Raw genomic sequence first — 27826 nt, 5'->3', positions numbered from 1 at the left:
TACAACATTATCCCTTGTACTTCCTTCTGTTCCGAGTTTTTCCCCTCCTTCCTTCCATCCCCTCCCCTGGATGGTGGGCATTCCCATACATATTAAATATCTTATAGTATATCTTAAGTACAATATATATGTGCAGAACCGAATTTTGTTGTTGTTGTTGTTGCAAAGGAAGGATTGTATTCACAAAGTAAAAATAATCTGGGAAGAGAAACAAAACAAAACAAAGAAAAAAAAAAAAAAAAAAAAAACAATGCTCACAGTTTACACTCATTTCCCACTGTTCCTTTTCTGGATGTAGCTGAATCTGTCCATCGTTGATCAATTGGAATTGGATTAGCTCTTCTCTATGTTGAAGATATACACTTACATCAGAATACATCCTCATACAGTATCATTGTTGAAGTGTATAATGATCCCCTAGTTCAGCTCGTTTCACTCAGTATCAGTTAATGTAAGTCTCTCCAAGCCTCTCTGTATTCCTCCTGTTGGTCATTTCTTACAGAACAATAATATTCCATAACATTCATATATTTTACCATATATTTACCATAATTTAAACAACCATTCTCCAATTGATGGACATCCATTCATTTTCCAGCTTCTAGCCACTATGAAAAGGGCTGCCACAAACATTTTGGCACATACAGGTCCCTTTCCCTTCTTTAGTATTTCCTTGGGATATAAGCCCAGTAGTAGCACTGCTGGATCAAAGGGTATGCACAGTTTGATAACTTTTGGGGCATATTCCAGATTGCTCTCCAGAATGGTTGGATTCTTTCACAACTCCAACAACAATGCATCAGTGTCCCAGTTTTCCCACATCCCCTCCAACATTCATCATTATTTGTTCCTGTCATCTTAGCCAATCTGACAGGTATGTAATGATATCTCAGAGTTGTCTTAATTTGCATTTCTCTGATCAATAGTGATTTGGAACGCTCTTTCATATGAGTGGAAATAGTTTTAATTTCATCATCTGAAAATTGTCTGCTCATATCCTTTGACCATTTATCAATTGGAGAATGGCTTGATTTCTTATAAATTAAAGTCAATTCTCTGTATATTTTGGAGATGAGGCCTTTATCAGAACCTTTAACTATAAAAATGTTTTCCCAATTTGTTACTTCCCTTCTAATCTTGTTTGCATTAGTTTTGTTTGTGCAGAAACTTTTTTAATTTGGTGTAATCAAAATTTTCTATTTTGTGATCAATAATGGTCTTTAGTTCTCTCTTGGACACAAACTCCTTCCTCCTGCACAAGTCTGAGAGGTAAACCATCCCATGTTCCTCCAATTTATTTATGATTTCATTCTTTATGCCTAAATCTTGGACCCATTTTGATCTAATCTTAGTATGTGGTGTTAAATGTGGGTCCATGCCTACTAGTTTCTGCCATACTAAATTCCAGTTTTCCCAGCAGTTTTTGTCAAATAATGAATTCTTATCCCAAAATTTGGGATCTTTGGGTTGGTCAAACACTAGATTGCTATTTTTATTCACTATCTTACCCTATGAACCTAACCTATTCCACTGATCAACTAGTCTATTTCTTAGCCAATACCAAATGGTTTTGGTGACTGTTGCTTTATAATATAGTTCTAGATCATGTACAACTAGACCACGTTCATTTAATTTTTTTTCATTATTTCCCTTGAAATTCTCGACCTTTTGTTGTTCCATATGAATTCTGCTGTTATTTTTTCTAGGTCATTAAAGCAGTTTCTTGGGAGTCTGATTGGTATAGCACTAAATAAATAGGTTAGTTTAGGGAGTATTTTCATTTTAATTATATTCGCTCAGCCTATCCAAGAGCACTCAATGTCTTTCCAATTATTTAAATCTGACTTTATTTTTGTGGCAAGTGTTTCGTAATTTTGCTCATATAATTCCTGACTCTCCTTTGGTAGATATATTCCGAAATATCTTATAGTATTGACCATTATTTTGAATGGAATTTCTCTTTGTATCTCTTGCTACTGGATTGTGTTGGTAATGTATAAAAATGCTGAGGATTTACATTTTATCCTGCAACTTTGCTAAAGTTCTGAATTATTTCTAATAGCTTTTTAGCAGAGTCTTTGGGGTTCTCTAAGTATACCATCATGTCATCTGCAAAGAGTGATAGTTTGATTTCCTCATTTCCTACTCTAATTCCTTGTATCTCTTTCTTGACTCTTATTGCGAAGACTAGAGTTTCTAGTACTATATTAAATAATAATGGTGATAGTGGGCAACCTTGTTTCACTCCTAATCTTACAGGGAAAGGTTGTAGTTTATCGCCATTATATATGATGTTTACTGAAGGTTTTAAATATATGCTTGTTATTATTTTAAGGAATAGTCCATTTATTCCTATACTTTCAAGCGTTTTTAGTAGGAATGGATGTTGGATTTTATCAAATGCTTTTTCTGCATCTATTGAGATGATTATATGGTTTTTATTAATTTGATTATTAATATGGTCAATTATACTAATAGTTTTCCTAATATTAAACCAACCCTGCATTTCTGGTATAAATCCCACTTGGTCATAGTGTATTATCCTGGGGATGATTTTCTGAAGTCTATTTGCTAATATCTTATTTAAAATTTTAGCATCAATATTCATTAAGGAAATTGGTGTATAGTTTTCTTTCTCAGTTTTCGATCTACCTGGTTTAGGTATCAGTACCATGTCTGTGTCATAAAAGGAATTTGGTAGAACTCCTTCAATCCCTATTTTTTCAAATAGTTTATATAGCATTGGAGTTAGTTGTTCTTTAAATCTTTGGTAGAATTCACATGTAAATCCATGTGGTCCTGGGGATTTTTTCTTAGGAAGTTGGTTAATAGCTTTTTCTATTTCTTTTTCTGAGATGGGACTATTTAGACTACTTACTTCTTCCCCTGTTAATCTGGGCAAGCTATATTTTTGAAGGTATTCTTCCATTTCATTTAAGTTATCAAATTTATTGGCATAAAGTTGAGCAAAGTAAGCTCCTAACTATTGTTCTAATTTCCTCTTCATTAGTGGTGAGTTTTCTCTTTTCATTTTCAAGACTAACAATTTGCTTTTTCTCTTTCCTTTTTTTAATCAGGTTTACTAAGGGTTTGTCTATTTTGTTGGTTTTTTCATAGAACCAACTCTTAGTTTTATTAATTAATTCAATAGGTTTTTTTTTTATTTTCAATTTTATTAATCTCACCTTTTATTTTTTGAATTTCAAGTTTTGTGTTTGTCTGGGGGTTCTTAATTTGTTTCTTTTCTAGCAATTTTAGTTGTAAGCCCAATTCGTTGGCCCTCTGTTTCTCTATTTTATGCAAGTAAGCCTCTAGAGATATAAAATTTCCCCTTATTACTGCTTTGGCTGTATCCCACACATTTTGGTATGATGTCTCATTATTGTCATTTTCTTGGGTGAAGTTATTAATTATGTCTATGATTTGCTGTTTTACCCAATCATTCTTTAGTATAAGATTATTTAGTTTCCAATTATTTTTGGTCTATTTTCCCCTGGCTTTTTATTAAATGTAATTTTGATTGCATTGTGGTCTGAAAAGGATGCATTTACTATTTCTGCCTTACTGCATTTGATTTTGAGGTTTTTATGCCCTAGTATTATGATCAATTTTTGTATAGGTTCCATGAACTGCTGAGAAGAAAGTATACTCCTTTCTGTCTCCATTTAGCTTTTGCCAAAGATCTATCATATCAAACTTTTCTAGTATTCTATTTACCTCTTTGACTTCTTTCTTATTTATTTTGTGGTTTGATTTATCTAATTCTGAGAGTGAAAGGTTGAGATCTCCCACTATTATAGTTTTGCTGTCTATTTCTTCTTGTAGCTCTTTTAATTTCTCTTTTAAGAATTTAGATGCTGCACCACTTGGTGCATATATGTTTAATACTGATACTGCTTCATTATTGATGCTACCCTTTAGCAGGATATAATGCCCTTCCTTATCTTGTTTAATTAGATCAATTTTTGTTTTTGCTTGATCTGTGATGAGGATGGCTACCCCTGCTTTTTTGGCTTTGCCTGAAGCATAGTAGATTCTGCTCCACCCTTTTACTTTTAGTTTGAATGTATCATCCTGTTTCAGATGTGTTTCCTGTAAACAACATATAGTAGGATTCTGACTTTTAATCCACTCTGCTAACTGCTTCCTCTTTATGAGGCAGTTTGTCCCATTCACATTTATGGTTAGAATGACTAATTCTATATTGCTTGCCATCCTATTAACCCCTACTTATGCTTTTCCCCCTTTCCTTCCCTCTTATCCCCCTACCCAGTATTAAACTTGTGAACACCACTTGCTTTTCACAGCCCTCCCTTTTTAGTATCCCTCCCCTACTTTAAAGTTCCTCCCCTTATTTTACCCCTTTTCCTCACAATTTCTGTATTCCCTTCCCCTTAGCTTACTCCTTCCCTCTCACTTTTCTATGAAGTGGAAGAAATTTCACCATAAATCAAATATGTCTATTGATACATACTATGTTCATCTTCCTCCTTTCTTTCTCTCAGATATAATAGGTTACCTTTGCCTCTTCATGAGATGTAGTACCACCACTTTGCACTTTTTTATGATATACTTTCCTTTCCAACTCTAATTTCTAGGACAAATTTTACATATGTTCTTTACATATTTTTATGGCAGAAGTATAGTTCTCAAGATTTCTTTTTATCTTTTTAGAAATCTCTTGAGTTCTGTATTTGAAGATCAAACATTTAATGTAGGTCTGGTTTTTTCATCAAGAATAGATGGAATTCATTTATTTCGTTAAATGTCCATTTTCTTCCCTGGAAAATGATGCTCATTTTTGCTAGGTAAGTTATTCTTGGCTGCATACCAAGTTCCTTAGCCTTTCAGAATATCATGTTCCAGCCCCTTCGTTCTTTTATTGTGGACGCTGCTAGGTCCTGGGTTATCCTTATTGTAGCTCCTCCATATCTGAATTGTTTTTTTCTAGCAGCTTCCAATATCTTTTCCTTTGTCTGATGGTTCTTGAACTTGGCCACTATATTTCTTGGTATTTTAATTTTAGGGTCCCTTTCAGTAGGTGATCAATGAATTTTTTCAATGTCTATTTTACCCTCTGTTTCCAAAACGTCTGGGCAGTTCTCTTTGATAATTTCCTCGAAAATAGTGTCCAAGCTCTTTTTTTCCTCACATTTTTCAGGGAGTCTGATTATTCTCAAATTTGTCTCTCCTGGATCTGTTGTCCAGGTCTGTTGTCTTTCTAATAAGGTACTTGACATTCTTTTCAATTGTTTCATTTCTCTGGTTTTGCTTGACTACTTCTTGGTTTCTCCTTGAGTCATTCATTTCTACTTGTTCAAGTCTAATTTTCAATGATGTATTTTCTTCACTCACTTTTTTTATATCTTTTTGTAATTGTCCAATTGTGTTTTTATCTTCTATGGAATTTTTTTCCATTTTATCCATTTTATTTTTTAGAGAGCTGATTTATTTATCCAGCTCACTAATCCTGTTTTCTTTGGAGTTGTTTACCTTTTCCAATTCACTAATCCTATTTTCCTTGGAATTGTTTACCTTTTCCAATTCACTAATTTTGTTTCTCAATGATTTGATCTCTTTATCCACTCAGGATAACTTCTCCAGGCTCTCTTTCCAAGCTTCCCTTTTTCCAATTTCTCTTCTAGCTCTCTTGTGAGAGCCTTTTTGATTTCCTCTCTGAGATATTTTTTTTTTATTGAGGAGAAGATTATATCCCCTTTAGGGGATTCCTCTGGGGACATCTGTTTTTAGTCTCCTCAGTATTTGAAGTCTGCTCTCTCTCCATACAGAAACTGTCAATTGTTAGAGCCTTTTTAAATTTTTTGGTCATTTTGTCAAGAGTGGAATCAAAGAAAACAAATTGACAAGAGAAACAATTGGTCTGTTTTGGGGGGGATGGGGCTGGATGGTGTTAATGGGCTTCCTCTACAGACTGGGGGTAGGGCAGCAGAGAGCCACTAACAGGACAGTGGTGGCTGTGCTGAGTCTGCACTCAGAGGCTCTGAGAATGCTCGGAGTCACTCCAGGTGGGGGTTAGGGGTGTCCGGGTTCGAAGACACGCTAGCTTTCCAGGGTTTTAATCTTCACCTCCGGTGTTTACACCCTTTTTGCTGCTCCTGGCTTGCTGCCAAGACAGAGTATCCACTCTGGGGAAAAAGCCTTTTTGCAGAAACGGCAGAGATCGTACCCCTCCCCCTCCAGTCTGAGCCGTGTGAGCTGCCTGTCTTGCTCTGGCTTGTCTGCCCTCAGTCTGCACCCAGTCTGTTCGACCCTCCCCTGAGCAAACATAGACCTTCTCTGGTGAATTTCAAGGATACCTTCTGTTGGAGATTATTTGTGGGTTTCTTTTCTGGTCAAGCATTAACTCTGAGGCTTGTCATGAAATAAATCCTGAGAGAAAACACGGAGCTTAAGCACCTGTCTGCCTCCATGCTGCCATCTTGGCCGGAAGTCTCACATTTTCCAAGTCACTAAGTGAAGCCCCCATGTTTTCAGCAATGCTTTTGGATATCTTCAGTGAGCATAAAAAATGGCATGGTCAGTTACCACACTGATGGTCAGTTATTTAACTTAAAAAGGCTACAATTTAAAACTAAAGTAGAGGGAGAGTTGCTGCATGATTTTTTTTTTTTTTTTTTTGGTTTACAGGTTATTGGGTTCTCAGTGTAACCTCTGAGATTGAGATGCAACAAAGTATGGATTGACTCTCCACTGCTTGTGTTCATTTTGGCTTGACAACACCCACACAATAGAGATTTTCCACCAGTCAGCACCACAGCATCCATATATGAAACCATCAGTTACACCAAATTCTAGTTGCTTATTCTAGAAATGTTCAAAAAAATAATGAAGTTGATGGATGCATTGCTATTGCTAGTTTTTGTTGGAGAGAAGAGATACAAGGTTACCTATCAAACTGAAAGTCTACTGAGCTATTATTCTGATCTCATTAGTTGCGTGCCAGTGAAATCTGGACAGTATCAGTGCCATTCCAGGAAACTGAATCACTTCCACTTGAATTCTTAGGAAGATTCTGAAGGTCACTTAATCAAGATAAAGTCCTGGACATCGAGGTCCTTTCTTAAGCATTCAAACTCTACTGCAGGAAGTTCAATTCCAATGAGCTGGCTACATTGTTCAAATGTTAACATATGCTTGTCTAAATGATGATTTTACTGAGAACTCATACAAAAGCAAACACTCATATGGAGGTCAGGAGAAGCAATGTAAAAACAACCTCAAGGTTGCTCTGAAGAACTTTGGAATTGATTGCCAGTTGCTTAAAAGAAACACAAAATGCACAGATTCAGAGACATCTCTACCACAAATGTTCATATAGATTATTTGTGCCCAGCCTTCTAAACTTATATTAGTCTGATAAACCATAGTCAGACACACTATTCTTTGACTTCAATGTAGCAATATCATTTTTGGTGCTCTTCAAGTATGAAGGACAACCAACACACTGTGGGTATTTATTTCTACATACAGTATAAATAGACCTTATATGTGCATATGTGTATATGTATATATATATATATATATATATATATATATGTGTGTGTGTGTGTGTGTGTGTGTGTGTGTATAATGTGTGTATGTGTACACACACACACATATACACATACACAAATGGATATATATATATATATATATATATATATATATATATTTATGGAATCTTGTCCAATTGTTTCCATGATCAACTGGAATGATCAGAAGAAAGTCAGGAGGGACAACTAGATGGCACAATAGATAGAACACTGGCCCAGAAGTAAGAAGCACCTGAATTCAAATTCATCCTCAGATATTTAATATTTTCTAGCTGTGTTACCCTAGGCAAATCACTTTACCCCTATTGCCTCAGAGAATAAAAAAAGAGTTCAGTCAATTTGATTACTTCAGAGAGAGAAAACTGTATTGGCATTAAATTGCTCTGCCCCTCCATTTATTTCTAATTTTGGACAACTGGAATCAGCTGCTACATTCCATTTCACCATTTTTGCTGGAAATGTCTCATATGAGCATGATTTATTATTTCCATAAGACTAGTCATGGATATCTAACCCAATCATGTACCAGCCCATAAACTATGTATCAAGCAAACATTGTTTAAGATGATTTTTTAGCAGAACTGAGCCCCAAATAACCATGGACTTTCTATTTGTAATTATAAATAGTTAAGAATGATCATTTCCAAGCAATACACTTATAGTTTGGATATAATTATAGCAGGGAAATAGACCAGTGATAAAGTCCAAATGGAACAATTTCACCAAAAAGTACTTGTATATTTTTCCTACAAGTCTCAGTCACATTAAGAACTACTGATTATATATTTAATACAATTTGGTCTGGAGATTGTTATGTTCAGTGTCTTTGTAGGTTATGCAAAAGTTATTTTACACTTGGAAAAACCAGGCAATGACTGAATTTTGATGGTGAAATTAACTGTGAAGTATTTTTGCTCTTAAATGACTCTGCATTTTCTTGGGGGACAAAACACATCATCACCTAAAAGCAAATCACTCTAATAACTGCAAATTCAGTAATATGGAGCTTAAAATTTTATAAAAAAAAATTATGTTCAAAATACTTCACCAGAAAACACCCCCTATTGAGACATTCAGAAAAGTACAATTTTTAATGTTTTGGCTTTTTCGGGTCTCCTGAAAAGGAGGCTTTTTCTCTTCTCTAAACAAGATGAATTGCCATTTTCTGTTAATGCCATAAATGCTACCATCTTTCCTTTCCCTTCCCAATGAATACCAATTTGGAACCAATGTAGTACCTACCAATGAGAAAATATTTCTCCATCTGTCATCCCTGTTACCCAGGACCCCAGATTTAACAGTATATGAGAGAAAGAGTCATTTGTGTGGAGTTATTGGAAAGGCTGCCCCAAACTACCTTTCTTACAACTAACTGAAGCCCAAATTCAGGAATGGCTATAAACAGATCAAACTGGCTCATAAGAGCTGAATGTTAAATTTTCAGTTTTACCATTTACACATTGGAAATTGGCAAACAAATGAGAGTTTAATTAATTTGTTTTGTTGATTTTCTAGATTTAAGAAAGTGGTGAAAAATTTTAATTTCTTTCCTTGGGAAGGATGCACAATTACTAGGGAAAATATCAATATTAATACCTCCTCGCTTAAAGTCTGAGACATCTCAAATAAATAATATTTTCTCCTCTTCCTTGTCTTCTCATGGGATCAACATGATTTTAGACATTAAATCTCATGATGAGGAGACTAAATTTACTTATTCTTCATGTTGGTCTATTTTAAAAATTTGATTAATATGAAGTTTAGGCCAACATTAGACCAACATACCCTAATATTTTTGTGATAATTTGTAAGCTCTTTCCAACAGTAACAGTTGTCAAAAGTAGTTTGAGATATAATGCAAGATATCCAAGGGCATAGAACCATGAATGAGGAAAAAAAAGGCCTAAATAGTGAATCCCAAGCATGTGAAGTAAGAGCTAACAGATGCTGAAAAGAAATATATCCAGTACCTATGTCACAACTTTGCCTCATTCTAGTCTGTATAAATATGAGTGCATGAATAAATAATGTGGAAAATGCATTATTAACAAAATAATTTTGTTGATAGAAAGGGTGACATAAAAGTCACTTATAAACAGATGACAATGATTTACATTTATATCACTTCCTAAGATTTGCAAATGACTGTTTCATATGATCCTTACAACAATCTTATGAGGGGCATAAAAGCATCTTCATGTTGCAGAAAAACAAAATGAGCTTGAGAAAAACCAAAAGATTTGTCATACTCACAAAAAAAGTAGAAAACCTAAATTCAGGAGAACCTGATGCTAGACTGATCAGGTCTCCAACATGGCATTTCTATACTATATTGCCTTTCTCTTAATGATCTTCAGATTGGTTATAGGATTAAATCAGCTGATTCACTGATTCAAGTTTTGCATAGATTTCAGATGTAAATAATAAATTTTCCTGAACATTAGTGGGAAAAAAAAAAGGATTGCTCCTAGTCAAACATTTCCTTCACAGAGCCTGAAGTCAATGATGCTTAATTCTCAATCCTCTGTTTTTCAGGGTGGATGGGGAAGACTAAAAATGTTTTCCTAATGACACAGTTCTTTGTAAGATTTTTAAAGTACTAGCATTGTTATATCCTTGAAAAACAAATAGATTTTCTTTTACCAACCTGCAGTAGTCATTGTTTAATATGAAATGAGCTTGCTTAGGATTGTTTTCAAAATGTAGGAATAAATAGTACTTTTCTAAAATGAGGCTACATGAATTGCACAGCCTCTACATTGTTCTGAAATAAAACCAGTTTTTTTTCTTCCTCATCTAAGTAAGTTCACTCACACAGATGACAATTTCCCTTCATTTATCACTTTTGCTTTGAAATCATTAATTTCGTCTTCTCCTCCTTTCTTTTTCTTGTCACTTATGCCTAATGGTAACCTACCAAAGCAAAATTTTTTTAGACTACAAATTACTACTTCACATTTCCTTACTCAATTTTTGAATGTGGTCCTTTTAGTCATGTCATTTAATGGAAAAATTTAATGTCTGTCCCTCAAAAGCCCATTATTAATATCTCTGGAGAGGTTGTGATATTAAATTATAATGGAATAATAGATAAACTTTGTATGAGAGTGTAGATTTAAATAGTGCTAAAAAGCACCTGATCTCTTCCTATTCATTGCAATCATCAGTCTCCATCCCAGCGAACAGATCATCTGCTCAAACATACTTTTTACTCTTCTCATTAGAAATATGGGAAATAATAGAAGGGGGTGCTATTACTTTATAAGATTTGGTCAGTTTTGCTTAACTGTTATTTTTGTTCCAAGAGAGTGTTAGAAGAGATTTACTTGGAAATAATTGTGAAAAAAAGGGAAAAAAAACAGAAAATAGGAAGATAAAGGACTAATTAATTAATTTCCAGGTGTTAGGTACATGATTGTAATATTAGCATTTTCCTTGGTTCAAATTCAATATTAGGACAAAATGAGGTGCTCCTAATCCAGTCACTGAACATTTACAAAAGGGAGTTTGCTTTATCCTAACATAGCCAGGATATAAAATGAATATATCATGACATTTGCTTCTCTGGATGCTACTGCCATGCATGTCCATTCAGTAGGTCTTGAGAGAATAGAGCAGCTTTATCTCCTTTAAAGCAAATAAAATCTCACTGTGTTGTAGAGGGAAAAAAATTGTCAGGGAAATACTGGCCTTATTCCACCAGTCAAAAGCCCCATATTTTATTATAAACCCATAATTCTCTGAATTTTATGGCATGACTAGGGAATAAAGAGAAGGCAAATTTAAAGATTGCATAAAGTGTCATATACAGTTTTGGGAAGAGGTTGTCTGCCCTAACCTACATTTTAAATATTATAGTTTTATTTTTTTTCCCATTTTGATACTCAAGCAATTAAAAAAAAAACTTCCAACTTAGATATATTGTTATCATTATTCTTATTCTTGTTTTAGCAAGATATTCACATACTAATAAAAACATTCCAAAAATTATAATGTCTTTAATGTCATTCATATGCAATTTTTAAAAGTACAGGTATGGATAGATAGCTTTTGAGAACATTAAGCTTTAAAGGAAAATAAAATTATGGCGATATCAGGGAACCTTTCTCAACACTTGTCCCTCTCCCCATCCAATTCAGGCAATGAAAATTTCTGCCCAGTAGCATCACTTACTTATAAAACAAGCAAAGAAATAAGAGTGGGGAATATTTGTGTAAAAATAACATAGCTACTTTATTGAACTTACAATGTTGTAGAACAGATTCTCAGTCACTAGGTAAATCTTAAAGGCCTCTCTGGTCTCTTCCAACTCCATGATTCTGTAATTCTGTGAAAAACCACTTGCCTAAAAGAAGTCCCTAAAAGAACCAACAAAGGTAATTCCTGTTCCTCTTCCCAACTTGAAAACAACCCTACTTTCTCTGTTCTTATCCTCCTGATAGCAATCTAAGAGATTCCATTTTACCCCTATAACCCCATACTTCTTCCATCAAACATCTTCATGCCAAAGAGGTAACATGAAAAATATAGGCATTATGGGAAAAAATGCTACCTTCTCTATTGTACCTTTCTTTGTATCTGAACTTCTAAGAATATCTATTTCAGCAGCTTTTTGAAAACTGTGTTTCCCTATATTTTTCAGTGGTGACTGATGAACAAAATATCTGAAACTTACTCTGCACAGGAAATTGGCAATGAAGCTTATACAACTTATTGAAATTGCCATTTAACAAAATATATTAGTCCCATTCCAAATGTCATCTCCAACTGCATTGTATTTCAAGTTAAAAACCATGTGAAAATGATGCCAAAAGGCTCAATTACTTGTTTATTTTGAAGGGCAGACAGAAAATACCATTGAGCCATGAAACATTTCATCTCCCTAAAAAAATAGCTGAAGGGAGGATAAACCTAGTTTCAAGTAGTACTTATTAATGACCTAATGGTCAGTAAGGAAAGTTGGCTTTTTGTGATTCCCTAATATACTTAAATACTTGATTTTTTTTCCTCTTTTTTGTGGTTTTTCTGGTTTTTTTCCTTAACTTCTTAATATGATATTCTCTTGAATTCCCCTTTGTAAGCTTTCTGTCTTTTAAAATGTCATCCTTCATAAATAGCAAGGCTGAAAGCTTTCCATCACTGTAATGGTTAAACAAATGGTGGCAATGCTATGTAATTGAAGCAGCCAGTTAGGTCACCTTGACAATCCTATGACTGGGAAAAGTAGCTGAAAGGCACCAGAGCTCTTTACTGTAAATGAGCTGAGTGAGTTTATATCTATTCCAGGCTAGATGCATTTAATAATATTAAAACTTTGAGACAAACCAAGAAAGGAAAGCTTCTAGTGGAGTCATGACACTCTCTCAGACACAATAAATACAGATACATTTGCAATTTTTTAAAAATTGACCTGAAAGCTGCACTTGGAAGCAGGATGGTTTGTGTTTCTTTTTTTCAAAAAATAAATTTATAATATTTTTTTGTTTTCATATCACCTACATAAACCTTTTCTGTTCTTTCCATCTCTTATAATAAATAATACAAACTAAGGGAGAAAAGTTCAGCAAAACTTTTTAACATGTAAAAAAATGTAAAATGTCTGACATTATATTCACAGTAACCCATCTTGCCAAGAAGTGGGAGGAAATTATTTTTCATGGTTCTTTTGGAGAATTGAACTCTATAATTATAATTTCACAGATTCATTTTTTGTTTTGTGGTTTTTTTCTACTCACATTATTTTAATTGTGTGTGCACATATATATGCATATGTGTGGGTACAATATACATACAAACTTATATGTATATCATATACATAAATGAATATATGTGCATATCCCATTATATGTATGTGTAATTTTATATGTATAAATATATATACAATTATATATGTATATGCATGTGTAAAAATATTTACACTTTTGGTATTATTTTATTTTGTATGAATTCTTAATCCTCTCATTCTTCTCAGTATTTTTCAGAGTCAACATCTATCTCTTGCATTATAGTAATATTTCATTATATCCATGGACCACAATTTATTTTGCCACTTTTCATTGATTAACATCTACTTTGTTTCCAGTTCTTTGCAACTACAAAACCACTAAGTATTTTTACTTAAGGATCTTTTTTTGTCATTGGTATCCTTGGAGGTATATATCTAGGTAAAGGGTATGGACAATTTAATCAATCTCTTTACTTTGAGGTGATGAGAAGGGAGAGGAGAAAAGAGTAAGATGGAGAAGGCAGAAAAATTACAGACTGATTTCTTGAAGAATAGATGAAATAGTTCACAATGAGTAATTTTTCCCACAACCTTGCTAATATTTATTAGAAATAATAATCTTTGTCATTTTTGCTAATATGTTGGGCATAATATAAAACCTCACTTTATATATATTTTTTAATTTTTAATAATTTGGAGCATTTTCATTGGCTAATAATTTGTTATTCTTCTTTTGAGAAGTATTTGTGTATATCCTTTTATAACTTCAGTCATGGAATATCTTTTAGTTTAGCTATTATATCTTAAATATCAGTTATTTATTGGAAATGATTAATTTTTTTCTGTGAATCAATTTTTCCCTTTTTATCCGAGCTGAATTCACTTTTACCAAACATGTTTTTTACTTCATATGAACAGAATCTTTAATTTTGAGTAATTTTATTTTTTTACTTTGATGGTATGATTGTAATTTCTACTTTTTGGCATTCATCTGATGTATATATTAAATTTGATTCTGATTCTAATATATCTTTTTTAGATAAATTTCTTTTAAATAACAGATTGTGACTTTTTTCTTCCTTACCCATTCTCCCACTTTCATTTCTTGGGGTTTTTTTTTTACATTCTTATTTAAAATTATAAATGAAGGTTTATATTTTCTTCAATTTTTTTTCTATAGGCATTTTCTTAGAATTTAGTTTATATCCCTTTCCTTTTTATCACTTTATTTTCTAACATTAATTTTATTCATCTTATTTTAATGCAATTTTATTTATACAATCTGTCCTAACATACTCTGGACTCTCCTGTTCTTACTATGTGTGCCGTGTACTGTGCTAAGTGCTAGGATTAAAAAAGAGGAATAAATCAGTCTTTGCCCTAATAATTCTTATAATCTTGATGCAGCTACGTGATGTAGTGGATAGAGCACTGAATCAGGAAGACCTGAGTTCAAATTTGGTCTTAGACACTTAACACTTCCTAGCTGTGGGATCATGGACAAGTCATTTAACCCCAATTGCCTCAGGAAAAAAGAAAATCTTACAAAAATTTTTGAAGGAGCAAGAGTCTCTATTGACCCATATGCAAATATTTCTGTGCAAAAGAATGCATAGTGGGAAAGACAATCAACCTAGACTTCTATCTGAAAAGATGAGCTGAGCTTGTCCAGAAGTACTCTAGAACAGCTGCTTACATCTTTGCCATATATTTTCAACACTGATACTTGTATTAGGACACTTCATCACTTCCTGGCTCTCTTTGTTGGTCCTTTTCACTAATAGAGAATTGCCATGGTCACACAAGAGATGAAATTTAGAGAGGTGGGCCTTAGGAGAAAAGCTGGTTCTTTCAACTGTAGTAGCCAAAGATGTTATCCAGAGAAATTACTTAAGTACAACAAGAGAGCATAAATCTGGTATTCCAGGTAAAATAATTGCTCTGGGGTAAAGGAGCCCCTTTCCTTGACCTTCCTGTAGGAATATCAATCCTGGGGTGTCAAGGGCTTAATTTTGGTCTCCTGAAATGCAAAGAGCAAAGTGTGAACAATGGCATGGGGCTTCCAGAAACAACTTCCAGTACATGGCATTAAGTCTCTCTAATGTGCGCCAGTCCAGGCTAAGAACTTGAGGTTCACTTACAGTCTATAAATACCATTAGGCTGCTTAAAAGACAGCTGCATTGGTGGTCCTCTGGAAACTTGTTAACACACTTTGCTCTACAAGCAAGTTGACTAGTAGTGCCAAAGCAGTGGATAACACTTGCCTTGCTCATCATAAAACTTGATCTGAGAAGCATGGGGAAGGTGATGCTAGCTCCATCCAGGATGTCCTTGGAGAGCTCACTACTATTTTCCTCCATTACAAATACAGCTATTTGGAATGCATTCCAGATCTCCTTTTGGTCTTCAAAGACTTCATGCTGTGTCCTAGAATTGTATAGCTTATTCTGCAGCTGCCCATCTGTCATGGGCATTGATCATTCTTTCATTTTCCCTCTCCTTCAAGTACTCATTGAATTCTACTCACTTGCAGAAATATCATCATGAAGCCACCCTGTCTTGATGCTGTCTCCCTACTTAGTTGGACATGGCTGTGGCTCAGTCAGCCCCATGCACAGGAAGCTATGGGTTGGCTGAAGAGTTTATAACCTAATGGATCTGGCTAAATAGGAAATGATTAACAAAAGTGAGGACACTAAAATTAATAGGAATTGAGGAAAGCTTCCTATAGAAGATGAGATTTTAGCTAGGACTTAGAGGAAGCCAGAAAAATGTCATTAATTAGAGTAGAGAACATAAAGCATTCTAAGCAAGAGGGACATCCAGAGAGAATGACCAGAGCTAAAAGATGGAATGCCTTGTTCCCATAACAGCCAAGAGGCTGATGTGACTGGATTAAAGAGTCTCCATCAGGAAATAAATTGTAAAAAAAAAAAAAAAAAAAAAAAAAAAAAAAAAAAAGGGAAAAGTTGGAAAGGGCATGCATTATGAAGGGCTTTGAATGTCCAAAGGAGAATTTTGGATTTGCTCCTGGAGGACATAAGAGGTCACTGGGGTTTATTAAGTAGAGAGGAATCATTGATCACACCTGCATTTTAGAAGAATCACCGTAGTTGCTGAATACAGGGTGGGCTTGATTTGGGAGACATTTGAGTCAAGTAAACCCACCAACAGGCTCTTGTGACAGTCAGAAGTGAGATGATGAGGGCCTGCTCTAGTGATGGCAGTGTCAGAGGAGAGGAGTGAATCAGAGATGTTGCACAGGTCTTGCCAGCAGATTATTGTAGGGATAAGAAAGGGTCAGTGGAGGAGAAATAGTGAGGAATCCATGATATTTTCTAAATTGTGAACCTTAGAGATTGGGAGAATTTGCTTTGTGAGATTGCCCTCTATAGTAATAGAGAAATTAGGAACAAAAGAGAGTTTAGGAGGAATTATAGCAAGTTCTGTTGGACCATATTGAGTTTAAGATGTCTGCAAGACATCCAGTTCAAAATATGAAAAACGGCAGTTGAAAATGTGAGATTGGAAGTCATCAAAGAGATTGAGAAAGAAAAATTCATCAACATTAGAAAAGGTCATTAAATGCAAATGAAGTAATAGAGAGAGAGAAGAAAAGAGAGACCAAGAAGAAATGCTAAGAGACACCTATAGTGGTAAGGCATGATAAGATCCTGCAAAGGAGATAGAGAGGAAGCTGTTACATAGATAGGAAGAAAAGCAGGAGAGAATATTCATCATACTTTCCATAGGTAGGGAGTTTTATTTAAATCATTTGTTATTTTTCACTTTTGATTTAACTATTTCCCTCCCGTACTTTTTTTTTCCTCCCTCTTTTACCTTTCAGTTAAATAATTATTTCAAAAGTTTCACTTCTCTCTGAATTCTTATGTTCATTAGGGTTCTTTCCCTAAGTCTTTTTCTGTTTTGTATTAAGTTCATATATTTTAATACACATGGCTTTAAGAATCATATTGGGAGAGAAAAATCAGAGCAAAAGGGAAAAAACATGGAAGAGATAAAAAAAAAAACAGAAAAAAGAATTGAACATAGCATGTCTTGATTTACATTCATTTTCCTTATTTCTTTTTCTAGATGAAGATGGCATTTTCTGTCCAAATTCTTTTAGGGTTGTGTTGGATAATTGAACCATTGAGAAGAAGCATGCCTTTTCATGATTGATCATTATATATTCTTGCTGTTATTGTGTACAATGTATTCCTGGTTCTGCTTGTTTCACTCAGCATAAGGTCATGTAAATCTTTCCAGGCTTTTCTAAAATCAGCTTGTTCATCATTTTTGTAGAAAAATAATATTCCACTACTTTCATCTACCACAACTTGTTTAGTAATTCCCCAATTGATGGGCATCCACTCATTTCCCAACTCTTTGTTACCACAAAAAGAGCTGCTGCACACATTTTTGCACTTATGAATCCTTTTTCCCTCCTTTATAATTTCCTTAGGATACAGAGCCAGTAATGATATTGCTGGGTCAAAGGGAATACACAGTTTGATGGTCCTTTGGGCATAGTTCCAGATTGCTCTCCAGAATGGTTGAATCAGTTCACAAATCCACCAACAATACAATAGTGTTCCAGTCTTCCCACACCCTTTCCACCATTTATCATTATATTTTCCTATCATCTTAGCCAATCTGAGAGGTATGATGTGGTACCTCAGACTTATTTTAATTTACATTTCTCTAATTAATAAATGATCTAGAGCATTTTTTCATATAAGTACAGATGGCTTTAATTTCATCGTCTGAAAACTGTTCTCTTTGACTATTTATCACTTATGAAATGACTTGTATTCTTATAAATTTGAGACAGATCTTTATATATTTCAGAAATAAGACCTTTATCAGAAATACAAGCTATACCGATTTTTTTCCAGCTTGTACTTCCCTTTTAATCTTACTTCTATCAGTTTTGTTTATGCAAAAACTTTTTAATTTAATGTAATCAAAGTTATCCATTTTGCCTTTCATAATGTTCTCTAGTTCTTTTTTGATTATAAATTCCTTTTTTCTCCAAAGATCTGATAAATAAGTTATGTTTTGCTCTCCTAATTTGTTTATAGTATCATTCTTTATGCCCAAATTATATATCTATTTTGAACTTATTTTTTTTCTAACTGTTTAGACCTAACTTTATTTGAGTGAGAAATGTCTTTTTTTAAATTTTGGTCATATAGTTCTTAGTTTAGTCTTGGAAGAGATACACCCAAATATTTCATTTTTTTCTATGCTTATTTTAAATGGAATTTATCTTTCTATCTCTTCTTGATGGGCTTTGTCCGTAATATATAGAATGCTAATGATTTGTGTGGTTTTATTTTATATCCTGCAAGTTTACTAAAGCTATGAATTGTTTCCAGTAGGTTTTTGGATGATTTTCTAGCATTCTCTAAGTATATCATCATATGATCTGCAAAGAGTGATAATTTTATTTCCTCAAACGCTATTCTAATTCCTTTAATTTCTTTTATTTTTCTTATTGGCTTTAGCAACAAGTACAATGTTTCTAGTACAATATTGAATAATAGTGGTGAATAATGGGCATCCTTATTTCACTCCTGATCTTACTGAGAAAGCACCCAGCAGCTTTCCATTAAAAATAATGCTTGCTGTAAGTTTAAGAGAGATACTGCTTATTATTTTAAGGAAAGTTTCCTTTATGCCTATAATCTCTAGGGTTTTTAACAAAAATAGTGCTGTATTGTGTCAAGAGCTTTTTCTGCATCTATTGAGATTATCATATGACTTCTGTTGGTTTTGTTATTGATATGGTCGATTATGGTAATACTTTTCCTGATATTGAACCAGCCCTTCATTCCTGCTATAAATCCCACTTGGCTATAGTGTATCCTGCTGATAAATTGCTGTAATCTCTTTGATAGTATTTTATTTTTAAATGTTGCATCAATATTCATTAGGGAGATTGGTCTGTAATATTCTTTTTATATTTTGGCTCTTCCTCATTTAGGTATCAGTACCATATTTGTGTCATAGAAGGAATTTGGCAGGACTCCTTTACTTATTTTTCCATATAGTTTATATAGTATTGGAATTAATTGTTCTTTAAATCTTTGGTTGGTTATGAATTCGTCTAGCCCTGGATATTTTTCTTAGAGAATTCATTAATGACTTGTTCAATTTCTGTTTCTAAAATGGGACTATTCAAATATTTATTTCCTTTTCTGTTAACCTTGGAAATTTATATTTTGGTAAATATTCATCCATTTCAGTTAGATTGTCAGTTTGCTGCCATAGAGTTGGGCAAAATAGCTCTTAATTATTGCTTTAATCTCTTTTTCTTTAGTGGTAAGTTCACCCCTTTCAGTTTTGATGCTGTGATTTGTTGTTTTGTTTTGTTTTGTTTTTCTTTCCTTTTTTCTGGCCAAATTAACCAAAAGTTTATATATTGTGTTCACTTTTTCACAAAACCAACTCTTAGTTTTATTTATTCAATTCATAGTTTTCTTAGTTTCTATTTTATTGATTTCTCCTTTGAATTTCAAAATTTTTAATTTGCAATTTAATTGGTAGATTTCAATTTGTTGTTTTTCTAACCTTTTCAGTTGCATGGCTAATTCATTGATTTCCTCTTTCTCTCTTTTATACATATATCTATTTAGACATATAAAATTTCCACTAAGAATTGTTTTGGCTGCATCCCATACATTTTGATATGTTGTCTCATTATTGTCATTTTCTTGAGTGAAGTTATGTATAGTAATATTCAATTAGTTTTTAGACTATCTCCTCCTGGCCCTTTATTGAATATAATTTTTTATTGCACTGTTGTCTGAAAAGGAAGAATTTACCATTTCTGCTCTGTATGTGTCTCTTTTTGTCAAATGTGTTTCTTGTAAACAACATATTAGAGGTTTTCTGCTATTTGCTTCTGTTTTAAGGGAGGGTTTAAGATTGCCAACTCTGTATTTCCCTCTATCCTATTTTCTCCCCTATATATGCTTTTGTCCTTTTTTACCACCCTACCCAGTACCTTATCTCTTATCACCCCTTCCATTTCTCTTAGTTGTGTTTTTTACCCACCCCACTACCTTATCTTCTATCACCCTTCCCCATTCTCTTAATAGTGTTTTTTTTTTTAAATACATCCCATCCACTACCTTTTTTTCTAGCAGTCCTCCCCCCTTCTCTTACCTTTTTCCCTAATGTCCCTGGCCTCCTTCTATCCTGTCCCTCCTCTTTCTTTTCCCATTACTCCTACTTCTTTATAAGGGTATACAAATTTCTGTGCCCAACTGAGTGATTAAGTTATTCCCTCTAAGAGCCAATACTGATGAGATCAAGCTTCAGATAATGCTCATCTCTCTTCTTTTCCAAGGTTGTAATAGGTATTTGTACCTCTTTATGTAGACTAATTTCCCCATTATAAGTCCCCTTTCCTCTTTTTTCCAGTACAGACCTTTTCCCACCCCTTAATGTGTTTTTCTTTGATGTCATCACATTAAAGTCCATTCACAACCACAGCCTCAGTCCATGTGACACTCCCCTCCATCTGCCCCAGTGATAAATACATTTCTCAGGAGTTCTAAATATTGGTTTCCCATCTAGAGATGTAAACAGTTTAACCTTTAACTATATTTACCTCTGTTTACCTTTCTATGCTTATCTTCAGTTCTGTGTTTGAGAATTAAATTTTCTGTTTAGATCTGTTTTTTTCAATAGAAATGATTGAAAGTCTCTTATTTCATTGAAGCACCATCTACTCCCCTGAAAACAAATGCTGTTTTGCTAAATAGTTAATTCTTGGTTGTAACCCTAGATCCTTTGCCTTCCAAAATATGGTATTCTAAGCCCTGTAATTCTTTATTGTAGAAGCTGCTAGATCTTGGGTAAGTAATACTGACTGCTGGTCCTTAATATGTGAATTGTTTTTGTCTGGCAGTTTGCAGTATTTTTTTTCTTGAAATCATAATTTTGGAGTTTTGCAACAATGTTTCTTGGGGTTTTCCTTGTGAGATTTCTTTCCAGAGGAGATAGATGGATTTTTTCAATATTTCCCCCTCTTTTTTCTACAAATATTGGGGCAGTTTTCCTAAATGATCTGTTGTAGAATGCTATACAGACTCTTTTTTTAGGTCATAGCCTTCAGATAGGCCAATTATTTTTAAATTGTCTCTTTTGGATCTATTTTCCAGGTCTGCTGGTTTTCCAAGGAGGTATTTCACATTTTCTTTCATTTAGCCATGTTGTGCCCACATTAGTACCCTGGATATCTTAGAATCAGCCAGAGTCCGGATAAGCAAAAGCCTTTATTCTTGGTCTTTTGGGGTCAGGGGATTAGATACAGGAATCTCCACAACTCCTTTCTCTCTCTCCACTGCCAAAAAATGATCCTGCTTGTCCTACTCCACCTTCTGATCTCTCTTCCCCTTGTTTGTCCACACCCATGATAGAGTCAGCACAAAGTTGAGTAGGGTCATCCTCCAAGAATGTTAATAGAGAATTGTCCAATTGGTAATTAGCCTTAAGTGCTAGATTATCTCAGTTAAGTGCATGTGCTCAGTTCTAGCCCTTTACATAGCCATTCTTGTTAGTTTGTTTGACCAATTCTTACTGTCTCACAAAGAGATTAGCTTCTATTTATACTGTTCAATTTTTAATGTATGATTTTCTTCATTTATCTTTTGTATCTCTTTTTCCATTTGTTCAATTCTACTGTTTAAGGAGTTATTTTCTTCACACAAGTTTTGCCCCTTGCCTTTCCAAGCTATTGACTCTCTCATACACACACCTCTTATTTCCTTTCTCATTTTTTCATTTATTTCTCTTATTTGCCTTTCAAAGTTTTTTTTTTTCTTTTTTCTTTTTTTTCCAAGAAGCTTCTTTTGGCCTGAGACCAATTCCTAACACACTGATATTTCTTCTGGGGACATTCTATCCTCATCTAATTTATGTTTTGGTCTGTCCTGTCACCATAATAACTTCCTATGGTCAAGGTTCTTTTCTGTTTCTTGCTCATTTTCTTTCCTTTTCTTTTGGTATTTTCTATTTTTTACTTTTATTGTTGAGTTCTGCTTCCTGAGGGAAAGGGAGTGTGTAGCGAGCTATCGTCTCCAGAAGCTGCTGGATCGCTCTCTGGGAAGAGATCTGCTGTGTCTACTCAAATCTCTCAGACAAATTCTTTTTCCTGTAGAGAACTGTTGTCTCCAGCAGTTGCTGTTAACTCTTTTTTTTTTAATTTTTTATTATATATATATTTTTTTATAATATTATCCCTTGTATTCATTTTTCCAAATTATCCCCCCTTCCCTCTATTCCCTCCCCCCGATGACAGGCAATCCCATACATTTTACATGTGTTACAATATAGTCTAGGTACAATACATGTGTGTGAATATCATTTTCTTGTTGCACAATAAACATTAGAATCCGAAGGTACATGCAACCTGGGCAGATAGATATTAGTGCTAACAATTTACATTCACTTCCCAGTGTTTCTTCTCTGGGTGTAGCTACCTCTGTCCATCATTGATCAACTGGAAGTGAGTTGGATCTTCTTTATGTTGAAGATATCCACTTCCATCAGAATACATCCTCATACAGTGTTGTTGTTGAAGTGTACAGTGATCTTCTGGTTCTGCTCATTTCACTCAGCATCAGTTGATTTAAGTCTCTCCAGGCCTCTCTGTATTCCTCCTGCTGGTCATTTCTTACAGAGCAATAATATTCCATAACCTTCATATACCACAATTTACCCAACCATTCTCCAACTGATGGACATCCATTCATCTTCCAGTTTCTAGCTACAACAAAAAGAGCTGCCACAAACATTTTAGTTGCCGTTAACTCTTGTCCAGAGAAGTGACTTCCCTTCCTGCAGAGAGCCCCGTCAGGCCTGATGTAATGCAGAGACTTCTCTTATCTCTGGAGTGGTGTCCTCTTTTATCCTCCCAGAGAATGAGCGCGGGATAATGCAAGGGCTTCTGGGAAGAACCACTCCAACCAATGAGCTTGCTCCTCTTATCAAGTCAACCTGAGTTCTCACCTTGTAATTTTCCAGACAACCTGAATTCTCACCTTGTCATTGTCCAGACAACCTGAGTTCTCACCTAGTAATCCTAACAGGAGTGCTGTTCCAAACTTCCTGTGCAGCACTAAGACTTGGCAATGAGCATGGGTGCTCCTTGTGCTTGTAGGGGATAGCTTTGCCTGCTTGGTTTTCCCAGAATTTGCCCTCTGAACTAATACTAGAAGCTTCCCTACTGTGTTTTGTTTCTTTACTGAGCCAGGACTGTAGGTCTTTGTTGCTGATTTGCAGTGATAAGACCCTCTCACTGGCTTTCCCAAAGTCTATCTGAGCTGGGATTAATACCCTTTTTACCCCAGTGAGACTAACTTCTCTTGAAGGTTTTTTCCAGCTGGAGAGCAGTTTCATTCCATCAGTCTCTGTTCAGAAGCTTGGTTCGGAGGGAAACTGGGAGAGTTCAAACAGCTTCCTATCATTATTCTGCCATCTTGGCTCCACCCCAAGACTCGAGTTTTGTTCTTTCTCATGAGAAAGGGTGCCCAGTCTCTGAAACAGAAAGCATGGTTTTTCCCCAGGATTTTTTTTGAAAATTCTCTTTCTCTTGATCTTTTGATTAATTCTCTTTCCCTCCAGTCTATTCTGAAATGTTATTCTCTGAGTTGTGATCAATTATGCTCATAAAGTCCTTTTTTAACTTCACCATTCTCTGGGACTCAGTATTGGCCTCTTCACTCTCAGGACACTGACATCATGCCAGGTCCTCATGCGATTAAATTTTCTGAAATAACGTATTTGAACTTTTTTTTTCTTTTTAAAATTTGATTTAATTTAACAATTTATAATAATATATCTTTTAATTTACAAAACATATGCATGAGCAATTTTTCAACACTGACTCTTGCAAAACTTTCTATTCCCAATTTTCCCCTCCTTTCCCCCACCCCCTCCCCTAGATGGCAAGTAGTCCAATACATGTTAAATATGTTAAATCCAATATATGTATACATATCTATACAGTTATCTTGCTGCACAAGAAAAATTGGATCTAGAAAGAAAAGAAAAAACCTATAAAGAAAAACAAAAATGCAAGCAAACAATAACAAAGAGTGAAATGCTATATTGTGGTCCACACTCAGTTCCTATAGTTCTCTCTCTGGGTGTAGATGGCTCTTTTCATTACTGGACAATTGGAACGTGTTTAAATAATCTCTTTGTTGAAGAGAGCCATATCCATCAGAATTGATCATCATATAGTCTTGTTGTTGAAGTATATAATGATCTCCTGATTCTGCTAATTTCACTTAGCGTCCGTTCATATAAGTCTCTCCAGGATTCTCTGAAATCATCCTGCTGGTCGTTTCTTATAAAACAATAATATTTCATAACATTCATATATCATAATTTATTGAGTCATTCTCCAATTGATAGGCATCCATTCAGTTTCTAGCCACTACCAAAAGGGCTGCCACAAACATTTTTGTACATGTGGGTCCCTTTCTTTCCTTTAAGATCTCTTTGGGATATAAAAGCCCAGTAGTAATCCTCTCTTACTTTCTGTCTTTCCTGCTATCTCTTTGTATCTATCTGCCTCTAACTCTCTGTCTCTGTCTTCTGTCTCTCTCTCCTTCTATCTCTGTCCCTCTCTGTTATTCTCCCTCTCCATCTGTCTCTCTCTGTCTTGTCATTCTGTCCATCTCTCTCTTCTTTTCCTCTTTTCCTCTCCCTTTCTCTCTGTCTCTGCCACTCTCTGTGTGTTTCTTTGTGTGTGTGTGTGTGTGTGTGTGCATGCATGTGTGTCTGTGTTTGTGCATTTCTTTCTCTCTGTGTCTTTCTCTCTCTCATCCTCCTGCATCCCCAATAACTCTACTATCTCTTCTCTCAATAATTTTTAAATTTAAGATAACTTATTTCATTATTTTCCACTTGGCAATTATTCATATTCATCTTTCTGGTTTGGGGGGGAAGGGTTATTTGTTTTTGTTTTTATGAATTGAATATTCTGCTCATGTCAGTGTGTGTATATTTTTATTTTTGCAAAAGTATCTCAAATGTCCCTCTTGTTGAACATCCATCTTGCTCAGATTTTTAGAGTATGTCATTTTGGGTTATAGTCTGAGCTTTTTGCTTTGTGGAATAAATTCTCCATTCTATTTGGTAGTTTTTTATGGGTACAGAATGATCTAGAATTCTTTAAATTTTTTACTATATATTTTGAAGTTTTTTTCTTTTAATCTGTTACAAAATAAATTCTTTATCATTGAAACTGTTACATTTAATTACTATGTTTCTTTAAGTTTGAAGTATGTATTTTTATTCATTGATTTTGGGGGGGGGTTTTGAGACTATGCATTCTTTCAAATTGTACTTTTTTCCTACCTTTAGAATTTCTTTTATGATTTCCTGAATTATAATATGATTTCAGAATTTGTAAAATCTCATGTTTTTAAGAAAATCTATGATTTTTATATGACCTTTAATCATACTATCTTATGTTGGTATGTATAGAAATCTTTTTTTCTTTCTTTTTTTTTTTTTTGGAAGGGTGAGGTTTTTTTTTGTTGTTGCTGCTTTTACATTGTTGCCTTTTGCTTCACTTCTGACATTTTCATTCACTACACTTTTTTTTGTGCTCCAAATCAACTAATTTCTCTTACTTCTTTAGAGTAACTTCTTATTATAAATTTAATTTTTCCTAATATTAACTTTAAATTTTGTTTAGGTAAATAAAAATTCAATACTATATTAATTTCCATTTTACTATCTTATGGATTTTACTTTTCTTTTTAGCCATTCTAGAATTTCTTGCTGTTGTTCCATACCTGGAGGTCCACGGCATCCTGTATTTCATCAGACATCGTTTCGGATTTCTTTGGTAAGATCTGTTAAGAAAATTTGCTATCTCTTTGAGGATGCATTATTTATCTTTCTTTTTATCAGTCACTGAATCAATAAATATTTAACCAAAGTATAATTAGCAACTTATTGGATATGTGAAGTGAGATAAGTGAATCTAGCATGATACTAAGTGTATAAATGTGGATGACTGAGGATCCCCCCAAAAGTAATAAGTTCTTGAGAGTAATTTTTCAGGGGAAAAAAGATGAACATTATTTTGTTCATGCTGGATTTAAGAACACTATGTGATATCCAATATGAAATTTCCATAAGCAGTTGGTAATGTGAAATTTGAGATTAGGAGAGAGTCAGGGACTTGTACCTACATTTGGGAATCATCTGCAAAGAGATGATAATTTCAACCATCCAAGTATTTCAACAATTCAACCACCAAAGGACAGTATGAAAATACAAGACTGCTTATGATAGAGCATTGAGGGACACTGAAAGTTAGTAGGTATGACCTGAATGCAGCCATGATCCTCACTAACCTAGTACAAAGTTAAAAGCAGAAGGATGCATACTTTAAGCACCTCATTTCTTCTTCACATGGTTGGAAAAAGTCAGTGTCTGACACTTTTGTGATGAGAGAAGAGCATATGGCTTTATGTAGTCAGGACTCCTTAAGGTACTGGGGATTCTTGGGCCACAGGCAAAAGCTGATGATTAATTGATGCATTTCTGCTATTCAAGTGGTGGCTGATGGGATTGAGCTCCTGAGTTAAGCCTTTAAAGATGAGTGAAGTATTAATTCATGGGGAATTTTATCAAAACTCTTTCCTCATTTCCCTGTGGATCCAACTTTATCCTACCACTGACATAAAACTGTATGTTTTTAGGGAAATATTGAGAGTTTATGGGGATCCAGAAAAAGTATATATTCTACCATTTCAATCCTATAAATAGGAATTGGAATCTCTGATTTTTCAAAAATGGGTACAACTATTAAAGGTAGTAGTGGCAGTTTTAAGATTTCTTCTGAGTTTTTCTATTGTGTTTTGAATTTTTCATTAATTTTTTAATACACATTGCTTTATGAATCATGTTGGGAGAGAAAAATCAGAGCAAAAGGGAAAAACCATGGAAGAGATTTAAAAAAAAACAAAAACAGAAAAAAAAAAAGAAGTGAACATAGCATAAGTTGATTTACATTCAGTCTCCTTAGTTCTTTTTCTGGATGCAGATGGCATTTTCTATCCAAAGCCTATTGGGATTGCTTTGGATCACTGAACCACTGAGAAGAATCAAGTCTTTCTTAATTGATCAAACCACATTCTTGCTGTTATTGTGTACAAAGTATTCCTGGTTCTGCTTGTTTCACTCAGCATCAGTTCATGTAAATCTTTCCAGGCCTTTCTAAAATCAGCTTGTTTATCATTGTTATGGAATAATAATATCCCCTTACCTTCATATACCACAATTTCTTCAACTGTTCCGCAATTGTTGGGCATTTACTCATTTTTCAATTCTTTGTTACCACAAAAAGAGCTGCTATGAACATTTTTATACTGAACTAAATGTTTTAGAAATTTGATGTTTTTTTTAAATAAGACCTATGACTTCATCAGGGTAAAAAGTTCCCAAAAAGGTAAATCTTTCTACTAATGCAGATCCACACATTGTTCAATTTATAGTCTTAAGAGTTAC

At 34.2% G+C, this 27826-nt stretch overlaps 1 long non-coding RNA gene across 3 annotated transcripts in view; it reads left to right on the top strand.

Annotated features, from left to right (window-relative positions):
• Nucleotides 1-27826, top strand: part of LOC141544086 (uncharacterized) — a 92193-nt gene that overhangs the window by 49350 nt on the left and 15017 nt on the right. For 2 of the 3 annotated variants that reach the window (XR_012482541.1, XR_012482543.1), the window contains exon 2: nt 26072-26156. This is a non-coding gene — a long non-coding RNA (uncharacterized LOC141544086). Of the gene's footprint in view, nt 1-7210; nt 7468-26071; nt 26157-27826 lie in introns of those variants that run through there. The other variant, XR_012482542.1, reaches the window with a different exon arrangement.

The sequence above is a fragment of the Sminthopsis crassicaudata genome, chromosome 5 (assembly GCF_048593235.1).
Source record: "Sminthopsis crassicaudata isolate SCR6 chromosome 5, ASM4859323v1, whole genome shotgun sequence".
Classification (NCBI taxonomy): Eukaryota; Metazoa; Chordata; class Mammalia; order Dasyuromorphia; family Dasyuridae; genus Sminthopsis; species Sminthopsis crassicaudata.
This window is presented reverse-complemented; position numbering and strand designations above follow the sequence as displayed.